General features: G+C 38.5%; 1 protein-coding gene across 2 annotated transcripts in view; it reads right to left on the bottom strand.

Annotated features, from left to right (window-relative positions):
• Nucleotides 1-16,934, bottom strand: part of NDRG3 (NDRG family member 3) — a 55,678-nt gene that overhangs the window by 26,604 nt on the left and 12,140 nt on the right. Inside the window, exon 1 of one of the 2 annotated variants that reach the window (XM_007428260.4) lies at nucleotides 15,998-16,057. The exons of the other annotated variant lie outside the window; for it this stretch is intronic. The gene's annotated coding sequence lies outside the window, so the exon portion shown is untranslated. Of the gene's footprint in view, nucleotides 1-15,997; nucleotides 16,058-16,934 lie in introns of those variants that run through there. 2 annotated transcript variants of the gene reach the window in all.

Here is a 16,934-nt window from a genome sequence, read left to right on the forward strand (position 1 = left end):
CTAGCAGGTGAAATTAAGGATATTGTATGGTCGTTTGCACACTCTGTTTGTTAAGTCTCCTTTTTTTGATATTGGAATGTTGATAGACCTTTTCCAATCTGTTGGCCACTGTGTTGTTCTCCAGATTTGCTGGCATAACTTGTTAGAACCTTTATTGATTCTTCTTCTGTTGCTTATTTCTGTGGGTATTCCATCAGTTCCTTTAGCCTTGCAACTTGGTAATGACTGGAGTGCTGATCTAACTTCATCTTCTAGTATTAGAGGTTCTGGTAAGTAGGGAATTTCTTCTAAGGTATATGTTTTCTATCACTGCTGCTCAATATAGGTGCCTGCTTGCTTTAGCTGGGAAGCTGGTATGGCCTTCATGCCTTGGGTGATCCTGCTGGAAATATATACTCTTGGCATGCACTACTGACATTCTTCATTCTTCCCTCCCAGGAACACCCTCCCTCCGCCACAATAAGGCAGTACAGTAGGACTTGGAATGGCATCCAGCTTTACGTAGCATTAATACTCCTTAATGCCTGACTGATCTAAAGTATTATCTATCATAACTGGTGAGGACATTTTTTACTGCTCTGTCTCTGACAACAAATGCTCAGGACAGCCCTATTACAGAAATGGAATCCATCCGTATGTACTTTTTCCCTCCCCATCCTCCCTATTTCTGAACAATGTACTGTACATTTGTGATAATTAGCTTTACTTGTCTCTAACACATTTCTTTATGGGTTTAATATCACACAGCTAACAGCTGGGATAATCCAAGAAATAAGTTACCCATATGGTGCTGAAAAAAGCAGTGTCCAGAGGGTTTCAAGTTTTCTTCACCATAATTGGTAAATATAGTTGGCTGATGTTTCCAAGGCAACTGTGTGTGCTCTCTGGATATGCAAGAGAAGGCTATCATCAGCTGACTAGGCAGCTCTCTTGTCCAACCATCCCTTTTTCTAGGACTGATATTTGGCATCTTAAATCTCCAATACTGAGCAGGCAAATAAAAAGTATTAAAAATAGAGTGAGCCTTTGGACTGGAGGCAGTTTTTAGTGTCGGGCTTTTAATTTAGAACTTACCGGTCTAGTCCAGTAAGTTTGGATTATAATACTTTTTTTCTGGGCTGGTGGATTAATCTGAAATATGAGATGAAGTTGTAGACGTTCTCACAAAATGTCTACTTTATTGTGCGGGGAGCTTGCTTATTCGTAAAATGGCTGCCAAAATGAGCAATGAAAAAAGACATGCATTTCAGGAGGCAAATTGGTGAAGCTACTGACTGAATTCAATGAGATCACTGTTTTAAAATGAGCCGCTGCTGAACTCCACCCACGTTGCTTTCTAAATGGTTACTATGCCTGGGCTGCAAAAGTCAAGATGAGCACTAAATGGTTGCAAAGAGATTCCATAAACTCTAGCTTGTTGCTGCTACTTATTGAGTATTTGGGTTTTGCAGCCCAGATACAGAAGTCTTATTTGCCTATCATCCTATCTTACCTTTGTTCCTTTTTCCTCCCAACAGATGGGTACACTGGGTCGCAGCACTAACCATTTTTATCTTCTAACTGCCAATGGGGTCTGTATATAGCCCAGAGGCATTCTTAGCAGTGAAAGATACCAGAAAGTATCGTTCTGCAGCATGCCAGCTTCCTCAATCGTTATACTTAATTAATTATTTCAACATTCATACTGGGAAGGCCTGGGTGAAGAAGCAAGTTTTCAACAGGCACCTAAAAGTAGGTGCCTCCCAAATTACAGGGGAAGAGGATTCCGAAGTATGGGTGCTGCCCAAGGGAGAGTCCATCTACAAGCAACCACCAGCATTCATTACACATTGCAGCACCTCACTTGATGATCTCAGTGAGTAATCAGGTTGATAACAGAAAGGCAATTTGATGGGCATCCTGGTTTCCAGATGTTTAAGGCTTTATATATCCTAACCAAAACTCTGAACCTGGCTTGGTAATTGACATCCAATGCAGTTGCTTCAATGAAGAAGTAACATGAACGTGACTGGGTGACTCACTCAGTAACCTGGCTTCTACATTCTGTACCAGTTGAACCTTCCTGATCAGATTCAAGAGCAGCCCCAAATAGAGTGCATTACAGTAATCTCAATATGAAGTTACCAGGAAATGAACTACTGTAAATAGGCTGTTCCTGTCCAGGAAATAGTATAGTTACATACCAGCTGAAGCAGGCAACAATAAATCCTAGCTTCAGAGGTCACTTGGGCCTCCAGTGAAATGATGATTCTAGGAGCACCCCCAAATAATGGATTTTTCCCTTCTGAGAGAGTGCATCCCATTTAGATCAGATAAATTCCCCAATTCCCAAATCTGGGAACTCACCCACGAAATGTGTGTCTTGCTGAAATTTAGTCTTACTTTACTGGCCCTCAGCTATCCTATCATGGTATCCTGGTTCAGAACATACACAGCCTCTCCTGATTGAGTTGTTATGGAGAAGCAGAACCAAGCGTCATTTATAGGTTGGTGACACACAATCTCAAAAGTCCCGGTGATCCCTCTAGCAGTTTCATACAGATGTTAAATAGCATTGGACATAAAATAATGCCTTATGGCATCTCACGGAATAGCTGCCAGAGTTTAGAGGCAGAGTCACCAGTACTATTCTCTGAGATTGTCTGCTGAGAGATCAAACAGGATCAATAATCACATTGCTTCTGTCACTTTCCTGCAAGAGATCAATTTGACCGTGGCTGATTCTATCCCCAAACCAGGTCTGAATCCAGACTGAAAGAGACAAGATAATCAATGCTTTCCATTAATGTTTGCAGCTGCAGAACCACCACCCTCTCAAGCACCTCACACATAAAAGGAGTATTTGTAACTAGGTAATAGTTGGCAAAATCCTATGAATTCAAGAGGGTTTCTTCAAGAGCAGGTGGGCCAACTACTCCTTCAAGGCTGCAGCACCACCCTGATGCTAAGGTTCATCATTCCCTTGATCCACTAGTCACCATCCTCCCAAGCTAATTTATATGAACCAAGATGAGCAGGGGTGAAATAAACAAAATTAGGGTCAGATAGGGCAGAAAGCTTTGATCGCACCAGAATGGTGCTCTTGGGTACACCCTTGCAAAGTTATGTAATGTACACAATTCATAGTTTCTGTTGCTATAAGATATAATAATCAATAACATTATTTTCTCAAAAGAGGTGTTTTATTTCTCAGACTACGCAAACATCTGACATGCCAACGAAATCACTGATCAAAACGTTAAAGTTGTAGCCTGGGGTTTGTTTTTAAAATATAGGTAACTGAGAACTAAATTTAATTTGTCATCCTTTTCCATGAAGCAGTATTATAGCACATCCATAGCATTTAGTACTAGTATTACTTGAACCTAGCATATTCAAAACATTATTCATTCATGGTGTCACTGCTGTCACTCTTAGCCTTCTCCCATGCAAATACGCACTGACATTTTGGAAAGGCTTATTATTAATAGATTTATTTCTGTTTTCCACTTCACATTTTTAAGAAAAATAATCTGGCAATTAAAAAAAATCAATAAATATGAATTTAAGGATTTAGAAGCAATAATTTGATCTGTCCTTAATGGTATGTATTAAGATTTTTATTCTCTCTCCCAACCAAATTGCCACTGAAACTAGGCTGAGGGCCTCAGGACCTAGGTTTCTGGATAAACAAATCTAGGATAAAAGAATCTGGACTGAAAAGAATATAGCAATTTAAACGTGTCATCAAGACACTGGAGATATATTTTCAGTTCAACACAGACTACGTAAGAGAACTGAACCCAAACAGAACACTTCAGAGGTTAAGATTATGATAAGGTCTATAAAGAAAGTAAACAGTTGGAACTGAATAACAAATAGAACCAAATGAGGAATTAAACAATATGAGAAAACTACTAGCAGGAGAAGAAACTAAACCGCTTCTTTCCTTTATGAAGAGTAAAACTGTATGTTTAAAAAGATTTCTTAAAACCTTTTCAAAGTAATAATTGCCCATATTATTTATAATATATTTTTAATAAATAATTAGAATAAAAGCTTTTTAAAATTCATCATAGCATAACAAAAGTGAAATAGACATGTAACATTCATTTTAATACAAGAGAATGTATGTAGCTCAGAGCTGAACTGTGGAGTTCTTGGTGCTCTTTGAGTTTGGTTGTTTCCTTGTAGATGTTTTGTTATTCAACTAGCGCAAGAATGTTTTCATTTATCACCCTATTAGTTATCACAGATTCAGAAAATGGGAATTGTGATCACTTTTTAAAAAAATGTTGAAAAAAGTTATTTTGACACTGGTGTGTATGGACAGCCTTAAAAACTGAAATTATAAGTAAAAAATAAAATAGCCCCAAGAATTGGGTAAATCAGCATGAACTGCTACCAGAAATACAATATGAAATTTTGTATTGAAATATTTGAATTGAATTGAAATATTGTATTGAAGGGGCATATAAGAATTGAGTTTTTATAACTGAGAACCTGGCACAATTTTAGATAGCAAAAGATTCATACACTGAATCATAGTGAAAATTTTGGAATTTTTTTGGTAAGCTTTTCATTCCTTAAATTTGCAGGTCTTTTATTTATTTCTTATTTGAGTTAATTTTCAAATTTCAGAAAAATTAATTTTTTATTGCTGGTATCCAAAAGTGGCATCATTCAGAAAATGTTTAGGCTATTAAATGCATATTTTAAAATGGTAAATAAGTTAAATTAATTTTGTGCAGAGAAATTTGATTTTTTTCCCCACAACATACTTGCAATGCCCCTTTTTTTCAAATTATAGGCAAGTATAGAAATAAATAAGGTATTACAACAAAGCAAAGATACAAATTTAGAAGCCAACTGCTGCCAGCTTATAAAATTCCAGCAGTGGCTGATTTTAAAACAATAAACTCATTGAATTCAGTCAGATATAAAATGGAACATTCTTTATTATAACTATCCAGTTAAATACTGCATCATAGAATTCATGGGAAGACTTTGTCCCTCTCATCACATATTGCACACACATCACGTGGAATGTTTAGCCATCCATATTCTTTTGCTTAGTGCTATACACAGTCATCATATAGACACTGGAAATCCTACAAGGGAACAGAACATACTTGATGGGAAATTCCATTTATCAACATAGTTTAGCTAAAAATCTAAATACTAATGGCCTTCCTTGTGCACATATCTGAAACTCAGCTTTAAACAAATAAAATAGATCTCCTCAAATTGTTTTTATTCACAAATAATATTGGAACAAGCTAATTCCAGCACACAGAATTGGGTAAATCAGAATGAACTGTTGTAAGTGTGATGTCAAATATTATTTATTTATTTTACTTTATTTTTATTTATTTTAATTTACTACAGATCTCATAAAGCATTTTAATCTTCTGATTTACAGAAATATATACACATAATCCATCATGAAAACCACATTGTCTTTTTACAATAAAAAAACCCCTATTTTCTAAGACCATCTTATTTGTTATTATTACTTATTGTTTCCTCTGGAAGCTCAAGATAGCATGTTGCCCCTTATTTTATTTTCACAATTATTAGTCTGAGGTATATTAGACAGAGATAATAGCGATTGATCTAAAGCAGTGTTTTTCAAACTTGGCAGCTTTAAGATGCGTGGATGTCCATGACTGAATGTAAATTTTAACCTGTATCTCTGGTACAAAAAGGTTTTAACTCCTACTTCATATTATGGTACTTGGATCTTTTCTTTAGTTATTTTATTCAAAAGGGGCACTTTATTTGCAAATACTTTTTTTTCTTTTGAGAGCCACTACAGTACAGAAAATTAAACTCTTGATTGTTTAGTAAAGCAATATCCCTAAAGATTATGCCTGACACTTCTTCATTTTAAGAAATAAGCCCATTTTTCCCCAGCAACTTGCACTGATAAATCATATGCATTGTTTGAAAATATACCTCACTGTTCAAACGGCAGTATTGAAAACAGCTGTTAGACACTGAATAAACGTCTTCAGTCACAACCTCTTTCCCCTTATCTTTTCAGTTTAATATCAGACCACACAAACTGGTTAATCAAAAATACACTCAGTAGCCAAGATATAAGTATTCATTGAGGAGAGAACAGCCCACCCACTGTGGATGCTTGATTATGAACATTCAGACATAACAAACAATTAGACAGAAGTCATTTTTAAACCCTGCTCACACACCACTTCCCATCAATCTCTTCCAAACTAGCCCTCCAGAACAATTTTGTTTATGTATGTGGGAAGTGGTAGAATCAATTAAAAATCCATTTTGCTGATGAACAGCATCTGCTGGAGACTTATGTCATTGGATCCAAGTCTTAGAGTAATCAAAATTTAATTAACCTCCATTTTTTTCATTTTTGATCTGTGATTGATTAAATATGAATGTTTCCCCAGCTCAGAGCCTTCCCTCCCCTCCATTTGAAACATATAATTTTAATTCAAAATTTCATTATATAAAAATAATTTACAGTTCAGGCTAAAAAGCATTTTTTTAAAAAAAAAGTCATTAATTTCAATTTTTGGGATCTGCAAGCCTCTTAAAAGTAGAGTATCCACTTTCAGGAGCACTTTTTCAAGTTATATAACAATAACAGGCCTTGAGCTATCTGGTGTAAATTCATTGTCATAAAGGTTAAGGCTTTTAATTTAAATATTTACAAGCAACATGGCTGAGCAAAACTATTCCTAGGTTTAGAAGAGAGAATATGCTGAGACAGCATGTCCAACATGGTGTTCTCAGTCACCACAGTGGGAGTTACATGGTAGAAGTTAGAATATTATACATCTGAAGGAATATGAATTATGAAGAACTGAAAATGGCTGAATTCCTGTTTTAAAGTCAGTCAAAAAAGGCAGAGACTTTGAAAGCACAAGCTTATAGAAAATATTTAACAAGTGATCCTGTGAATACTGACTGAAAGGGTTACATTCATTTTAGTTTTTTTAGAGAACATAATGTATTTGACAGTGTACACTCCCTTAGGTTTTGTTTCCCGACATTTCCAAGTCACCCTATCTGGTGTCAGAGGTGAGAGACAGAGCCAAAAAAGAAAGGAATAATTTACTTCTAAAATGCCAGATAAATGGGGGGGGGGGGGGAGATTATCTAAGTTCACAGCTTCATTTGGCAACTGAAGAAACAAGACAATGAGTGAATTAAAAAAAGTAAGGCCATGCTTGCTCAGTTATCTTATTTGCTACATGTCTAAATTATGTTTATGAAAAATCTTTTAACAACAGCCAGCAGGACCAGATCCCCAGCATCTGCTCTACATGGTTGAGATTCTCTCAAGGAAATTTGGGGGGCCACACAGAGGGCACACCATTCATGAGCAGAGGTTGGCTTGAGCAACTTTAGATGTAGGCCATTATAGATAAATAAGAAATGACCTAATACTAGCTGTAATCAGACAAGCATATTGGGAAAATTACAGGACTGCTTAAGGTAGTGATCTTCCTTTAGCTAGAATGGGACAGTGATAAGCATTGTTGGAGCTGTAATTCAAAATATCTGGAAGGCACCAGGCTGCCAATCTTTGATTTTAAAACACAATGCAGATGAGGAAGGAAGGGAGGGAGGGAGGGAGGAAAATTTAGCAGCATAGAAAACATGATTAATTAATGAGTAATAGACCTCTACATGTAATCCACTGAATATTGTTAAGTTTCTCCTTCAGAGTACAGGAAGTCCCCTACTTACAAACTTTTGAGTTGCGAACTTTCACTGATACGAACAAGATGGACCCGGAAGTCAGGGGAAGGAGGAAAAGGGTTAGTTTGCAATGCGCCACAAACTAACCCTTTCCTGCCTTTTGGGAGGTTGGAGGTTTGCATTGGAATTTATAGTGCACTTTGGGAGTCTGCAAACTTCAGCCTTCCTCCGGCAAGGCCTCATGAAGGGCCAACAGTTTTGCCTCCCACATAGCCACCCCCTTCGCCCAGGGAGCCACTGCTGCCTCTCCTGCCTTGCCTGGCAATGGAGCATGCTGCACCCCACCAGCTCATCCGACTGCATTTTCCACAGTCTGCAGGCTATCACTTCTTCTTCATTGGCAGCAGAAGACAGGGCTCCTCTGCCCACACCACTGTCCTGTCTCTTGCCTCCTCTTTTTTTTTTTTTACTTTTGACAGTACTTTTTACTTGGTTGGACTCACGAACAAAACTGACTTATGAACAGCCTCTTGGAACGTAACCTGTTCGTAAGTAGGGGACTGTCTGTAGAAGCTAAAACCTTGAGAGAAAAGGAAAGTTTGCTAGTATGAGGAAGAGGAACCTCAGGACAAAAAGAGCAGAATGGTAGATGGACTTATCCTGAAGCCCTTTTCTGGTCACAGAAAGATGGAATGGACAGGAAATCTCTTCTAGCTAGAAAAATTCACTGTAACAACAAAAACTTTGCTACTAGCAACAATATAAGGGAAATGGAAGAACAATATAACAGTTAGCAAAACAATAGTGTAGTAAATGATTTGATCCTTGGTCACTTGAACTATCTCTAAACCCATCTCTTTTCAGAAGGCTTGAACTGTCCATTCCATCTTTCAGTGACAAAAAATCAAGTCCAATTACCTTCTCTATAATCCAAGAAGGAACAAACAGAAAAGGGATATGCTATAGTAGTATTCCCAGGGAGGGAGGGAAGGAGGGTAAGTAGAGGTTAAAACACCCTCTATAGAACCATGCACCCAAAAGCTGTGTTGGCAAACTTGTCTACCTTATAATACTCAATGAATGAAGATGTTCTGCTCAGACTGCCACCCTACAAATGTCTATTAGTGAGATCCCCACCAGTAGAGCTATTGATGTAGATTCTCCTGACTAAGTATGCTATGATGTCAGAAGAGATTTGTTTTCTGCTGGTTGAATATGCCAGAGCAATGCATTAGTTAAATCACCTGCTAATGATGGATTATATAATAGGATATAGCCTTCTGTCCTTCAAGAGCCGGGTTTCTCAACCAGGGTTCCATGGAACCCTAGGGTTCCACAAGAGGTCACTAGGGGTTCCCTGGGAGATAATGATTTATTTTAAAAATTAGTTCAAATTCAGGCAACGTGTTCTCACAGTGATGAGTAGAGATCGAACAAAAGTCTAGTTACAACTCTTTCTGAGCTCTCTGGTAGTATGCTATAGGATTGTGTTTATTTGGTTGAATCCATTCTTAATTTCTGACACAAGATGGGGAGACTGTTGATAACAGGTGAACACTATATTGCAGGAAAGGAGGAATATATTGAGGGGGAGGGAGAAATGCATTTTTCAAGAAATTAATGGACTCGTCCAACTTAGTTGTGATGTCAGTCACTTCCTCCTGCATCTTTTCCCTGTGGTTTCCCTGTAGTTATTTTATCCTGTTATTTTAAATAAATTTTGTAAACATTTATTCAGTCATATCTGAGGGTCCAATGTGGCGATTTTTGAAGAGGAGGCGTGAGAGAGAAGAGGAGGATTCTAGAATGGACCATACCGATAAGTTTAATGATGATAACGATAATGAAGAATTTAAATCTTCTCAGACATTTCCCTGTATTGATATATCAAAGGACTCAAAAAAAGATGAAAGCTATTTATCTATGGGTTTTATATGGGTTTTATATGGACTGGTGATCCAAGTTGTCCTATTCCATTGTACCTCATCTGTGGCAAACAACTTACAAATTCAGCAATGGCTTCAGCAAAATTAAGCTACAAATCACAGCCATATGACAAGTTCTAATTATTTTAAATGGCTATTGGAATCACAGAACAAACAGAGTAAAGCTTTTGTTAATAAAATGACAGTCAGAAAAAAGCCCCAGAAGCAAGTTATTTAGGAGCAGAAATAAAGAAAAAGTCATGCTTTGGGTGAGAAAGTAATCATGCCAGCATGTAAAATAATAGTGGAAAAATGCTAGGACCAGATGCAGTATATGAAATGGAAAAGGTTTCACTGTCAGCTAAGTCATGACATAGCACGAACCAGCTGAACAAGTCTCTGCAATGCACTGGAGAAAATGTTTTGACTTCAAGTGGCAATATTCTTGGATTTAAAAGAAAACTGAATGTTTGGAAAAATCATGGTGCAAAAGGAAATACTGAAACTTTTCCACTGCTGCTTGGCTTGAGAGTGAGAAAGGATACCAGAAAATCTCATATCTAATTGAAAACCACCTGGAAGTACTGCAGAACAAAACTGATCAGAAATTTCCCTCCTTTTCAACACAAATGTATGACTGGGTGAAGAATCCTTTCTCTGCATCTTCTGCTCAGCCTGAGAACTTCACTTTGAAGAAAGAAGAACTTTGTGAGCTGCAGTCTGATTGTGTGCTCAAGATGACATTCACTGATATGCCCATGGACAAGTTCTGGATTTCTGTGAAAGAAGAGTATTCTGCCATTCATAGGAAAGCGCTGAACATTTTGCTGCAGCTTTCAACTTCTTATATGTGTGAGCAAGCTTTCCCTTATTTAACAAGCAAAGACAGAAATAGTCTTATTTCAGTTGAAGATGAAATCCATATGTGCTAACTCAAGTTCGGCCTGGAATTTTGTGCAGCAAAAAACAAGCACAGGTTTCACATTAAAGAGATAAGTTTCATTCTTTATTTTTAGTTTAAGAACACTGTTAATTCATATATACAGGCCTATACATGAAATGAATATAATAATTTTGTAACTCCTGGCCTATATTTGAGCCTGAATGCGCAGGGGTTCCCTGAGGCCTGAGGATTCATATCAAGGGTTCCTCCAGAGTCAAAAGAGAAAGGCTGGTCTACAGTACATCTGAAATATTTTCTTAATACCCTGCACACATCTAGCTTGTGCCAGGTTCATTCTCTAGGGAGGATAGGATTTGGGCAGTAAATAAGGAACACAATCTCCTGTGCCCAATGTAATTCGGAATTGACCTGGGTATAAAGCAAGGATCTGGACTTAGCATCTCCTTGTCTCGATGAAGTACATGCAGGTCCCTGACCAAACCAGCTGAGATAAGGCTACTAAAAAGGCTGTCTTATAGATGGGGATGTTAATGAATATCAGTCTGATGGGTTGAATAAAGCAGTTGTTCCTATGAAAGGAAATGATGAATGTCTGGAGATGAGAAGGCTTGTGCCTCTGATAGTGATGCATGTGAAGTTGGCCAGATATAGACATCCCTTCCCTCTCTAGAAGAACAAAGTTCAAGGTTGCTGCATGTCTGAACAATGTATTAGCTAATCTATTAGTCTTTTCCAGTCCTATTTATAGTTTTGGGGCCCCTGCTAATGCCACAAGTCCCTTTCAAAGAGATGCCATCATTCAAAGAAGTGCCAAATCAGTTGATAGCCACTGGCAGTACCTGGGTGCCTAGAAGCCAAGATGATTTTTACTGCAAGGTCTGGAAGGCTGAAATGCAGATGCTCCTGTATAATTTCTAGGGTCAAAGTTGTACCCAGACTGGGTGTAAGTGTAGGAAAGGGCCTTGAAACAGGATATCTGGGTGTTTTAGGAGACATCATGGGGGTTCCTCACTTATCCCCTTAGTCAATAGTATCTTCCAGATGCAGCATCAACTTTGAAGGTGTGAGCATTATTTTGGTAAAGGTTACCACAATATTGTGCTCCTGGAAGTTCTGAAGCATCAAGTTGAGGCCGCTCACTGTTTTCTCCACAGAGGGAGCTCTGATAAGATAAACAAACTGTATAGATAAACATAAATGTGGACACACTGGGACCCAAAGCATTCCACAGGGACTGTCATTACTTTGATAAATACTCTGGGTGTTGAGGCCAATTCAAAGAGAGTGCTTTGAACTGGAACTTCCTATATGAAATCTGAGGCCTATGATAGGTCCACTCAAAGAGTGCTCAGAATAGCTAACAATAACAAAGAAAAAAAATCTGATAAAAACCAGTTAAATGCATACATATTGAAAAGGCCTACTAAAGAGAAACGGTTTCATTTCTTTCCTAAAAGTAGAAAACATGGGGGCTGAGTGCAATTCTAGAGGGGTTGCATTTGTCGAGTAACACAGGATTAGTCCCCCCCCTTCCTGTGTGCCATAGAAAAAAACTCAAAAAGTAGGGGCAACTTGAAGACAGCCTTTAATGACCACACAAGTTCATAGCAAAATATGCCTCTGACTGTCAGACTCCAAGCTGTTTAGGGTTTTGCAGTAAAAACAATCCCTTAAATTATGCCCAGAAAATAACTGGCTATCTGTAAAAGTCTTTTAATATCCCCTGATGCTGTGAACTATGTACCAGCTCGGCTACTGAATTTTGGATTGATAGATCCTTCAAGACACTCATCATGGGCAGCCCCATACAGAGCACATTGCAGCTGTCATGGTGGAATTGTGCTATTTGTAACTTGGAAAAGAGGCTCCTCCCTTTCTCTAAAAATTAAAATATCTCAGTCTGTGAACTACACAAAAATAAGGATCCACTTGCTTGTTTAATGCCAGACAAGTGAGTGGCATTTTATAAATAAATATACATATTTCATTCTTCTCCATATCAAACTATTCTTGTAGGTTCTAGTACTGTAATCATATTTTTACATTTCAATAGCTAAAGAAGCTTTTCCCATCCAGGTATGCCATTAAGCCTTTTAGCAGCATGCCCAAAAGAGTCTCACAAATATCCACATTTTTGCAAATAACCAGCTAATACAAGTGATGTTTATGAATATATGGCTGTGACCCAATCTGAAATTCTATTTATGAAAAATATTACAATATATTTCAGTGGAATTTATATTGTGCCTATGCATCAGATTACAATCTCATGACAGCATAATGAAACAGCACAAGCATATTGTTTAGGTCAATTATTTGCAATGCATATGTTATCAATGAATAAATACCATAAAATAGAAAATATATTGGAGATTATCTATTCCAACCCTCTGCTCAATTGAAAATCTGCAATGCATAGTGCAACGTCCCCAATTATTCAAGTCTCTGCTGAAATGCTCTCCCTTCCTCCCCAGGTTGGCAATCACCTTCCAAAGCAATCCATTCTTCTAAACAGCTGTAACAACTAGGGGGATGGGAAGGGGAGTGCATGCATCTCCAATCCTGTGAAGGCCAATAGGCTATCTTATCCCCTTTGTTATATTTTTCAGGATAAATATGTTGTAACCATCTGTGTGATCTACATTTAAGAGATTTGAACCTGAATACAGAGAAATTCAGGCCTAACAGTTACATGGAGGAAGACAGGTCATTTTTCCAAAGCTTTCCTTTTCTCTCCTTAAGTATCAGGTGAGCATATACATCCAGCAGTCTGACATATGGGTAAGACAGTACCTTACTATACAGAATGGTGAAATCAACTTCAATGTCAATTGTAAAACATTTATTAAAAATTCCTGAAGAAAGGTCAGAAATAGTCAGCTGTCATTTAAAATAAAACTTTACTAATTAATACCTATCAGATTTAGCTGCTTTACGGAATCTTGAAATTTGAGAATACCCTATAACTGTATTTAGCTTTTACTCTCTGCTAATCTCTTAAAGATAAAATTTAAAGATAAAATAACCCAATAGGGAGTTTCCTTGGGAGGTAGAGATAATTTCCAAGGAGTGAAATTCCAACTGACCAATCAGTGCTGTGGAAGCCATGTGTTTCATGTGATTTCTACACTACCTGTCTAGAATAAGGTTGGCTAGAGGAAAATTAGCCTGGGTTGTAGATTCAGGACACTTTTTGTCCAGGCATGCCTAGATATGTCTTTGTTTGCAGCCATGATCTAACAAGTGGGGAGGGTTGTCTGCGTCCCTTCCTAAAGCTCTTTCAGAATTTTCTTCTAATATTTAGCGGAAATGGGGATCCTTAGAACTTTAGTGGGCTGCTTCTAATCCTGCCCTTTGATGTCCCATATAACAAATCCGCCATTTTTACATCACAGAATTTCATACACACACACACATACATACACATATATAGACAATTATCATATTTTCATTTAATCTTCGCCAAGCTAAACACATCCACTCTTTCAACTGTTTCTAATATGAATCGGTTTTTAAAATTCTTCTAATCATGGATACCTTTATCTGGATGTGCTCCAGTTTGTCATCCACAATTAGTAACACAGTACAGGGTACCTAAAATGTTACATCCATAAATGGACACAGTACTACAAAGGTGGCCTAATCGGTACAGAATAAAGAAAACCTCTAATCTTCTGTGTTCTGAATACTATTCATTTATCAAACTACCTTGTAAGAGTGTTAATTGGTGCAATATTAATCACAGATATAAACTGTGTATTTAACTTTACATTAACCTCCTTCCAGCAATTTCTTCTGTTGTATAAAAAAATCTTCATTAAACAATTTCAAAAATATTGGTTATACCATGGAAATATGATACTGCATTCAATGTTGCCGGTCAACAGATTGTGAGGAAAGGTATGGGCTTTCTATAAAAACTGATAAGGATCCCCTTCCACATTTTAGAAAAATCAGAATATCCTCCCTTTTATTAAAACCCATAAGGAAAAAAAACCCAGACTGACATAAAAAGCAAAGAAGACAGATCCCACTAATGTTGGTGGGGGTGGAAAGGAGGAATGATCAGATGACCCCACTAAAAAATGTTAACTGGAAACAGAGCTTCCAATCACAAACAATAGGCCACAAGAATTATTTCTGAAACAAACCAGGTAAATCCAGATCAAATAAAAGAGGCACAACTATATCTGAGCCATAAATCACATGAAACTAAGAATTGACTCCCAAGAGAAAAGTCTAATGTGACTATTCATTAACTCCCACACAATTGCCTGCAAACAGAATAAATCTTATTTTTGTCAGTTTAGCTACATTTCCTTTTCCCCAACAAAGGCATGTACTTAAACATTAGAAAAAATGAAGGGTGAAAATCTTTAGCACAAAACAATGCTTTGTTACAAGAATGTCATACTAGCAGAATTTGAACTCAATCCTAATACATGTTTTCACAGAAATCCCACCAACTTTAGGACTTTATATGGTACTTGTTAAAATCACAGCCTTTAAAGATTCAATGTCTTCAGTCACTGCAAGAGAAGAGCAGTCTATGGTGGCAAAAAAAAAAATCAGAAGATAGCACCTTTCCCACTAACACATTTTATTAAAAGGAAGAAGCTTTCGTGAGCTGCAGCTCACTTCATCAGATGCAGAGTGGCTAGACTCTATTTTGGGGCAGGGAATGAGCAACAGAAGATAGGATGCAGGTTACATGTGAGAAAGATTACAAGTACCTTATCAATTAAGAATTGTAATGTGTTAAAACCCGTTGCTTGTTGAGACCTTCTGAGATTGCCTGAAACCTTTTGACGTACGTGAGTTCAACAATTTCTCTCTCAGTGATAATGTTAAAATCCCGCTTTTCCGAAACAAAGTCTTCAATCGGACTCCCTTTAATATGCACAAGATAAAGCGGCAGAAGAGGTTAGAATCTTTCTGTGCTCTTTCTTTCCAAATCTTACCCTGAGAGCGTGGCTACGGCGCTGTTTGCTCTGGACTTAATTCAATGGCCAGATATCGACAATCGCTAGGTGTCCTTTCTCCTTTCCATCTGCACTGAATCCCCACCCCCGTCCCCAAGCAGCTCCGTCACACCGAAGGGCAGAGAAGCATCTACCTGCAAAGTATGAAGTATTTCCCTCCGAGGGGGCCTGGGAGTGCGTAACAGGACTGTCAGGAGGAAAGGGGGAAAGGCGGGAACATCCAGGCCACGGGAAGGGACAGGAGCAGCCTCCCCCATCGAGGTGTCCTCCAGATGGCCGCCCTGATTATTACGGATTAAATCCAGCCCAAGGACTCGAATGGGGAGAGCTGGTGTACTGGAATATTCCCAGCACCCGCGCGGAAGTCCGCCATGGGGAAAAGACGTTTCGCCTCTTGTCTTCAGCGAAGGAGTTCAAGCACAAGCCGCGCAGGTCGAGGAAGAAACGGACGGGTCAGCCTCAGGGAACAGAACAAGCGCTCCCACCCCAGAGCGACTCTCACGACGCAACCTGGAACGTACCTTACAGGGAGACAGCACACAGGTGAGGTTCAGCCTCCGCCAGCAACAGCAGCGTGGGGGGGGGGGGGCTACGCAGGCGCACTGCGCTCCGCTGCAAGTCTCCCTGCTGTCGCGCAACCGCAGTGCTTGGCCAGTCTTTAAGGCTACAGAAGAAATGGCAGGCTTAGGTGAAAGGGGAATTGGACCTCGGAACTGGAGAAGAAAGGAGTGAGGCTGGGAGATGGCGCGCTGATGGGAAGAGGAAAGCTTTCGGCGTGGCTTCGTTTGTTTTAGCGTGGAACGGCAATCTAGACGACGCGACGGGTGCAATAGGAGCGGTATAACGGTTCACGTCCTGTTTTAGGGATGAGGAGATCCAGGTTCACATATTCGTTCTCACTGGGTGATTTTAGGCCCCGTCTTTCTGCATAACCTACTTCTTAATAGGGGACTTTTTAAGGGCAAAATAGGGATAGTCGGGGGGATGGGGGAGATAAGATATACTGTCTTGAGTTCTTAAAGGAAAAATACATATAAATAAAGTAAAACTAGTACATCAATGGAGGTGGAGATGATAGGTTTATTATATCAGTATGATGCTGTGAAAAGGCGCTAGTATTAGCTTAGCATGAGGAGGTAAGTTACTGCTATAGTTACTTATAATATCTCAAATGGGCTTTCATGCTCTTCCAGAATATTCCCAAAACCTCCAGAGCAGGAAGGAGGAATCACAGATACTGTTTTCCACACTCCTTTCATCCATCCACTAAACTTATTTGGGAATATATCAACACCCCCCCCCATTACTTCAAACACTGAGATCATCCAGTGAAGCTCAACAGTAGGAGACAAAACAAAAGGAAGTGATTCTTCTCTTAGTGATGTGCAGTTAATCTATGGAATTTGCTATCACAAGATATGGCAATGGTCATTGCAATAATAGTTTTTAAAAGGTTTA

Source organism: Python bivittatus, unplaced genomic scaffold (assembly GCF_059951505.1).
Source record: "Python bivittatus isolate LINGU-HERP-01145 unplaced genomic scaffold, Pbiv_v1 ctg000700_np1212, whole genome shotgun sequence".
Classification (NCBI taxonomy): domain Eukaryota; kingdom Metazoa; phylum Chordata; class Lepidosauria; order Squamata; family Pythonidae; genus Python; species Python bivittatus.